Genomic DNA, 8,689 nt, shown 5'->3' with positions numbered 1-8,689 from the left:
GGGACTCTGGGAGTTGAAGTCCACAAGTCTTAAAGGGACCAAGGTTGGAGATCCCTGTGCTAGAGGCAGTGTTTCTCAATCTTGGCAAAGTGGCCAAGAGGGTGGACTTTACCTCTCAGAATTCTTCAGCCAGCATTGCTGGCTAGGGAATTCTGAAAGCTGAAATCCACCCATCTTCAAGCTGCCAAGGTTGAGAAACACTGTGACCATTGGCAGAAAGGAGAGCGCTAGAAATGACTTAAAGTTGGATGAGAATCACATATATTAATTTAGGACATCAACAATCTGTGACACTAATTCTACCACGAAGCCAAGATTGTGAAGATAGATGGGACTGAAGGAGGGAAGACCTTGATGGCCTCCACACCACATGGATAGTTTTCAATAGTCAACCAACAGGCATCTGATTTATTTATTCAAACATCTCAGTTACAGAGACGTTTTTCAAGAACCAAGCTTCTTTCTGGGTTGATACTTGACCATCGTGCCAAGAGGAACACTGCTCCCTTGGAAGTCTGCCGTCGCAAGTGTGATTGGTCCACTGTACTTGTTTGTGTAGGCATCTCTCTGTTCGGTGCTAAACCAACGTTTCCCCTTCCATGGATGGACCAAATGGGAATATTTAATCTGGAAAGGCAAAGAATAAATCTTTTACAATGTGGTTTTATTGTCATTGGTCATTCAAATCCTGCTCTCCTTCTGATATTTGCATAACTGAGTCCAATTTTTTTGCAAGCCACCCAGAGTCAATAAGTGTGAGTGGGCAGCCATATAACTTTTCTAAATAAAATATAAAAAAAATAAAATTAGAAAGCTAGCAAGTGAACCAGCCTCTTGAACTGAGAAGACATCCAAATAGCAAACACAGGATAGAGCCATGATGGTGAACCTATGGCACGCATGCCAGAGGTGGCACATAGAGCCCTCTCTGCTGGCACGTGCGCCATCACCCCGGGTCAGATCTCTGTGATGTTTCTTTCGTGAGCTTCTGTTTCCCTGCAAATGATGAAACAGGAGCTCAGGAAAGAAAAAGATCTTGCCTCTTGCCATGCTGCTGGTGTTGGGGTGCCCCATCTCCCGCCGACCAGTTGTTCATGCATGTCCGCACATGTGCATGTCTGTACATGCGCACATGTACACATATCCATGCATGCGTTCGCGCATGTTCACAAACATGCGCCCATTTGCATGTTTGCGTGCACCTTTCAGTTTGGGTATGCACGTGCGGGTGCAGTTTGGGCACTTGGCGTTTAAAAGGTTCACCATTACTGGCATAGAAGGTCCAATAGATCACAGAGGAGGGGAAAATTAAAATACCCTCCCCTCAAGTTGGTTAATAGGAAAGGAGATTGTTCTTTGGGTAGCTTGGGCCTAGGTTAAAATCCAATTAATATTTCTTCAATAGGAATTCTTGCTTAAAAATGAGCTCCTGGTCACGCTGTCTGAAATATCCAATAGAGCTAGCAAGAGATGGGAAGGGAAGAAGAGAAAGAAGAGCTGGCTAGTTTTGAATTTGGAGACTGAGATACAAGTTGAAAAGATGGAGAGGGGAAAAGGATGCTACTAAAGACGGTCTTTAGGAGATCTATTATTATTATTATTTTTAATTTACATTTATATCCTGCCCTTCTCTGAAGACTCAGGGCGGCTTACACTATGTTAGCAATAGTCTTCATCATATTTGTATATTTATATACAAAGTCAACTTATTGCCCCCCAACAATCTGGGTCCTCATTTTACCTACCTTATAAAGGATGGAAGGCTGAGTCAACCTTGGGCCTGGTGGGACTAGAACCTGCAGTAATTGCAAGCAGCTGTGTTAATAACAGACTGTCTTAACAGTCTGAGCCACAAGAGGCCCTGTATCCTGTAGAAGAGGGATCTGCAAACTCAGGAACTTTTAAGACTTGTAGATTTCAACTCCCAGAATTCTTCAATGGCTGGCTGAGGAATTTTGGGAGATGAAGTCCACAAATCTTGCCAAGTTTGGAGACCTCCTGCTGTAGATGGGACCAGTAGTTGCTATCACATGAGTAGTTAGTCAACTCTGGTTGGTCTCAAAAAACTAGGCAGCATCCAACCTGATTAATATTTGGATAGAGGTCTTACAAGAATTCAAAACAGTAGAATAGACTAGGAATTTAAAAACAAAACCCTTCTATAATATTGCCCAAAAAAACCTACACTGATGTGTAGGTGGAATCATCAGATCTAATGTGTGTTTTGGAAGAGACTTTATCTTTTTTCACCAGGAAGAGGAAAAAGGAAGTACAGTATCAATGAGAAAGGGTGCTTTTTTCATCTGATGTGGCCCAGCTGACAATGCCAAAGTATGTGGGAGAGATATCACATGCTTCTGTAGGGCATTCAAGACAATAAGAACCTTCCTAACCTTTTGCAGTTCTTCTTCTGTTAGCTGATACTTCCTCCCTTGGTGAGGAACAAGCATATCTTGAGTTGTAGTGGTGCCGAAGGTGGACACTCCAGGCCCTTAATGAAAAACAGAGTAACAGTTGGAAGGGGCCTTGGAGGTCTTCTAGTCCAACCCCCTGCTCAAGCCGAAGACCCTATGCCATTCCAGAGAAGTGGCTGTCTAGTCTCTTAGAAAACAGAATATTTAAGAATCAAACATTGCTTTCCCTCCTACAAAAAGTCACCAAGATTATATAAGAGTTATGCCAAGATGCATCTAGAATGCAACAAAAAAGGGGTGAAAATTATCTCCGCTCAGAACAAACTGTCATCTTCACATACATAAATTGACTTACGGTTCATTGCCCAAGCAACTAAGGAACACATGAAGCCACAAAAAATACAGGTTAAAAATAGCTGAACTTAATCTGTTGAATGAATGCAGTCACTACGTTTGTAACTGACCTGATTAAATGCATTATGTAAGCATACTTACTGGTTATTTTTCCAATTGGGGGAATCTCATGAATTCTTCTCCTACAATAATTCCAAACCACAACTATACATAAGGTCATTATCTAGGTCATTAGCATGATTTCATGATAAACATCACCTTTATCTCTTTCATATGGAAATGTTAATTTTTTCCTTCCCCCCCCCCACAAAAACATTTGTTTCTCATAGGATTATGAGCCGTGGTGGTGCAGTGGTTAGAAAGTAATACTGCAGGCTACTTCTGCTGACTGCCGGATGCCAGCAGTTCGGCAGTTTGAGTCTCACCGGCTCCAGGTTGACTCAGCCTTCCATCCTTCTGAGGTCAGTAAAATGAGGATGCAGTTTGTTCGGGGCAATATGCTGATTCTGTAAACTGCTTAGAGAGGGCTGTAAAAGCACTATGAAGCAATATATAGGTGCCATTGTATTATCTGTTTATTTCAGTATGATATCTCCAATGGCACCTTTTGTCAGAGGTAAGAATGAACAATATAGTTTTATTGTGACTAAAACAATAAGTGAATCACTGCAGTTTTATTCTATCTAATAAACATTCTTTTGGCAGGGTTCCTGAAGTTGGAGTGCAGAGTGCTGGTAAAGGTGGATATCATGATACAGGAGATACTTTAGAACCATGATGACGAACCTATGGCATCCGTGCCACAGGTGGTATGCAGAGCCTTCTCTCCGGGCATGCCAGACATCGTCCCAGCCCAGGTCCACCGCACATGTGTGTGCACCTCCTGCCGGCCAGCTGGTCTGCAGGTGTCTGCCACGCATGTGCGGGGGGGCCGCATGCGGGGGATGCGTGCGCCCATGCGTGGGGGGTAGGGAGCATGTATGGGGGTGCTTTCATTGCATTTTGGGGCCTCACTCCATTTTGGGCCTGGAAAGCCTCCTGCACCAACCTGAAAGGCAAAAATGGGAGGGGGGGGCAGGGCGCATGCGCAGGAGGGTGGAGGAGCACAGGGGGTCATGCACAGGGTCACACACACATGCGTGGGGAGCACGTAGGGGGTCGCATGCACATGCATGGGGGTGGGGCACACGGAGCATACGCACAATGCATTATAGGTGCAGGCGCGTGCTTTCGCCCGCGCAGGTTTTTGGCAAGTGACAACAAAAAGGTTAGCCATCATTGCTTTAGAACATATAATTATAAGGCTGGAAGGGACCTTAGAGGTCTTCTAGTCCAATCCACTGTTCAAGGTAGGAGACCTTATACCATCCCAGTCAAGCTATTCCATTGTTTAATTGTTCTCATGGTCAGAAAATATCTCCTTATTTCTAAGTTACCGTAGATCTTTCTTTAACAAGCTTCCACACTGATTTCTTCTCCTGCCCTCTGGTGTTTTGGAAAATAAGTCAGTTTCCTCTTCTCTATGGCAACCCGTCAAGTACTTGAAGACAACTTTGCAATGTCATCATTTCATAACTGTAGAACTAGATGTGGTGCCATCTCATTTTTTCAAAGGGAAGTCTGGCAACCAATTTCTTTGCTGGCGATTTCTATGTACTGTATACAGGTAGTCCTCCACTTACAACTACAACTGAGTCCCAAATTTGTGTTGCTAAGCAAGACAGCTGTTTTCTCCCATTTTATGACCTTTCTTGCCACAACTGTTAAGTGAATCACTTCAGCTGATAAGTTAGCAACACAATTGCTAAGTGAATCTAGCTTCCCCATTGTCTTTGCTTGTCAGAAGGTTGCAAAAGGTGATCACATGTCCAGGAGTGGGTTGCCCCCGGTTCGGACCGGTTCTATAGAACAGGTAGTAAAACCGGCGGGATGCTAAGCCCACTGACCCAAACATCATCAAAAGCAATCTGCACATGCACAGAAGAGCACACACGCGTGCGAGCAAACCGAACACGTGCGCACGGGCACGATGCGAACCGGTAGTAATGGTAAGTAGAATCCACCCTGCACATGTCCCTAGAACACTGCAACCATTATAATATGAACCAGTTGTCAAGCATCAGAATTTTGATCACATGGCCAGAGGGATGCTGCAAGGGTCGGAATTGTGAAAAATGATCATAAGTCACTTTTTTTTGCTGTTTAACTTCTGCCACTAATCAAACTTTCTCTTTTAACTAGGTGAAAATCATGGTAATCTTTAGAGTCAGTTTAATGTCAGGGTTCCAAGTAATAGATCCATAGCAAGCAAAACTCGGAGGAAGGGAGATTCCTCAAGGAATAGCTTTATTGGAAATATCATATGGGCACATATCTGGTAAAAACCAGTATGTGTTCCCATGGTTTTCACCTAATTAAAAGCAAAAATTTTCCCATAACCCCAATCAAGATGCTGTCTGGTCATCTGGTGACCTCATTTCTCCTTCCACGGTCCATGTGTGGGAATGACCTTGGTTCTCAAGAGAAAGTATTTTGTTTTGGCTACACCACCGGTGTCAAACTCAAGGTCTGAGGCCCGGATCTGGTCCGTGGGGTGCTTAAATCTGGCCTGCAGGGCTGGCCTGGAAATTGCAAAGGACAGGCCTGTGGTGCCCCGTTTTGGCCGGCAAAGTGTTGTAGGAGGCGTCCATCCCATCTCCCCACCCCCCTCAGCTGGCCCGCGGAGAACTACAATGCTGATCTGGCCCTCAAAGAAATCCAATTTGACACCCTTGGGCTACACAAACTCCTCTATCTTAATCCCCCCTCCCTATCCCTCAACTCCAGCGTGGTAGCACTGAAGCTCCAGTATGGCTTTGGTCAGGTCAGCTTCAGGGTTGACAGGTTGTAAGTCGAGGACTACCGGTGTGTGAATGAGAACCCTGTAAGACTTAGCTCATGATCCCACCTGAAATAAATAGGATTGTACCTTCATAGTTGAAGAAAATGTGGCTCTCAGTTGAAGTTTTGTTTTTGGAATCCAATTTGTGTATTTCAGGAGGTGGCTGATAGTCAGAATGATGGATACTTTCAAACAACGGCAACTTTTTATCTCCCAAGCACAGCTTTGTTAGTGGCTGAGTCGGTGGCTGGGTCACAAAGTCCTTAGTGTTTGGCTGAGTAGAGAGAAGACATGAATACTTTTATGTATCTAAATCTTTCCCCATTCAGCTTCATTCAATAATCCTGAATTTAAAAGCACATTAAGAAAACTATTTTCTTCTCTTTGTTTCCTTAACTTTGCAGATGTCATAGTAAAAATGTGGATTTCATTGCTATATGATTTACTGTTTAGATAGCTTTTAAGTCTGACCCAGATGACTTTCTTTAGGCTCTTAACTTATACATCTCTTTTCCTTGACAGCAGCTGGGGATAGGAAATAGCCTAGAAATATGTAATTATAAAATAAATTATAAAATTATAAAATAAAAATAGGAAATAGCTAGAGCAGTGTGTTTTTCAGCCTGGGCAATTTGAAAATGTGTGGACTTCAATTCCTAGAATTCCTCAGACAGCATGGCTGGCTGGGGAATTCTGGGAGTTGAAGTCCACATATCATCATGGCTGGCTGGGGAATTCTGGGAGTTGAAGTCCACATATCATCATAACTGGCTGGGGAATTCTGGGAGTTGAAATCCACACATTGTTGAAGTCCACAGCTAGACTAAGTTAGACTCTAGGTAAAGTTCTTAGCAATGAGAAGAAGAGCTGGATATTACCTCTTTGTAGTAAAATTGGTTATTGGTCATACCGGTGCGTTTTCTCTGCTCATTGTGATCTCCTAGGAGGACAAACGACTCATTCTTTTTGGAGTTAGAATAGGATGGTGCGCCTGGAAAAACCACAAAGACAGAGAATAGATGGAGACTTAATCAGATTTTTAGTGCCCAAGGAGTAAAAAATGTAAATGGTGAGCAGGCCAGGATCCAAATTCTGTTCATCCCCATCTCACCTCTTCCACACACATCTTTCAGATACACTCATCCCATACCTCACTCAGGTGAGTGCATAGAGAGGGGGAGTCAAAAAGTCAAGTTATTTTACCTGCAGGATTTTGATCACACGTTGTGGCCACTTTCCTGATGTTTTGGCCTTTCCACAGACTCCCCTGACCCCATTCATGCCCACACTTTTACTGTATGTGAATGAAAAATATAATACAGGTTGTCCTCGATGTATGACCACAATAGAGCCCCAGTTATTAAGCATTATTCTTACAGTCATACGATCAAAATCCAGACACTTGGCACGTATGACCCACCGTTGCAGCTATTTGCCATTTGGGGTCAAGTGATCACCATTTGCGATCTTCCCCGCTGGCTTCTAATAAGCAAAGTCAATGGGGGAAGCCGGGTTTGCTTAACGACTGCATGATTCACTTAACGACTGCAGTGATTTGTTCAACATGTGTGGCAAAAAAAAAAAGGTTGCAAAATTGGGTGCAACTCATTTAACCGCTTTACTTAGCAATGGGAATTCTGGTCTAGTTGTGGTCATAAGTCGAGGACTATCTGTATTTCCTTCACAACCATCTCTCGCCTATTTCCTCTAAGTGCCCAGATTTTTTAAAAAAGCCAAAGTAATATCACGAACAAAGTAGGGAGATGGGAAAATTGATCAGGGAAGCATGGCTCCAGCAGTCCATTTCTAATGCACAAGGAGCCATGGAAATAATAAGCAGTGGAGCAGAAAGAAACGTACATCTTTTAGGGGAATAGCTCCTTTCTTCATACGAAAACTCAGCTTGGCTCCAGGTACAATCATTCAGGAGATTTGTCAAGGCCTTTGCAGATCAAGGGAAGAGGAGGAGGCCTCCAAGGTTGGATTCATACTATGACTAGAAGTTCCCCATCTTCCTCTAGTAGTTTTGAATTAAGAATATATCTCTGAGCATGGAGAGAGTGAATTCCTCTCTTTTGCCCTTAAGGCAATCTTTTGCACATTGAAAAAAATGTGCTGTTGAAAATGGAATCAGTTGAGGGATCCCTGGTGCTCTCTAAGATTGGTTGTTTTCTTGTATGGTGGTACCTTGGTACTCAACTGCTTTGATACGTATCTGATTTGGTGCTCAACGCATTTAGACGGAACAATTTTGTCCCAGGACTCATTGCTTGTTTGGTACTCAAAACATGTCTGTGTTGGCTGCTTTGTAACTCATTACATTATTCCAATTGTTTGGTACCCATCATTTTTGGTATTCATCGTGCCTCCCAGAAAAAAGTAATGATGAGTACTGAGATACCACTGTAAAAATTTTTTTATTATTTTTTATTTACATTTATATCCCGCCCTTCTCCGAAGACTCAGGGCGGCTTACATTGTGTAAGGCAATAGTCTCATCCTATTTGTATATTTATATACAAAGTCAACTTATTGCCCCCCCAACAATCTGAGTCCTCATTTTACCTACCTTATAAAGGATGGAAGGCTGAGTCAACCTTGGGCCTGGTGGGACTCGAGCCTGCAGTAATTGCAAGCAGCTGTGTTTTAATAACAGACTGTCTTACAGCCTGAGGCACATCGCTCAGTTAGATAGTTTCATTATCTAAACTAGATAACATCAACAGTGCTAGTTACTAGCACTGATGATGTTAACCTAGTTAGGGTAATGAAAGGTCTGCAGGAAAACAAGCAAACTCAGAGAGTACCAAGGACCCCTCATTTCAAACCTGAGCTACCAATATTCTCCTTTATGGAATCAACTCTTTGACCTTATGAACCTGTTTTGACAACTGGCACAAGTGATGACAGAGAGATTTTGGTAAAGTTCCCATCTCATCTTGGTGAAATGAGTGAAATGATCTCATCTTAGTGAAATGAGTCTCTGTGTTTAAAAAGAAAAAGGAACTTTCTGTCTTCCTTTCTCTCTTGTTCTTCCTTC

At 43.0% G+C, this 8,689-nt stretch overlaps 1 long non-coding RNA gene across 1 annotated transcript; it reads right to left on the bottom strand.

Annotated features, from left to right (window-relative positions):
- Positions 1 to 439: 439 nt before the first annotated feature.
- Positions 440 to 5,823, bottom strand: LOC131192488 (uncharacterized). Its single transcript, XR_009153742.1, has 3 exons — positions 5,737 to 5,823; positions 2,394 to 2,491; positions 440 to 627 (listed from the first exon to the last, which is right to left on the bottom strand). It is a non-coding gene; the product is annotated as an uncharacterized LOC131192488 (long non-coding RNA).
- Positions 5,824 to 8,689: the final 2,866 nt, after the last annotated feature.

Source organism: Ahaetulla prasina, chromosome 1, assembly GCF_028640845.1.
Source record: "Ahaetulla prasina isolate Xishuangbanna chromosome 1, ASM2864084v1, whole genome shotgun sequence".
NCBI classification, from domain to species: Eukaryota; Metazoa; Chordata; class Lepidosauria; order Squamata; family Colubridae; genus Ahaetulla; species Ahaetulla prasina.
This window is presented reverse-complemented; position numbering and strand designations above follow the sequence as displayed.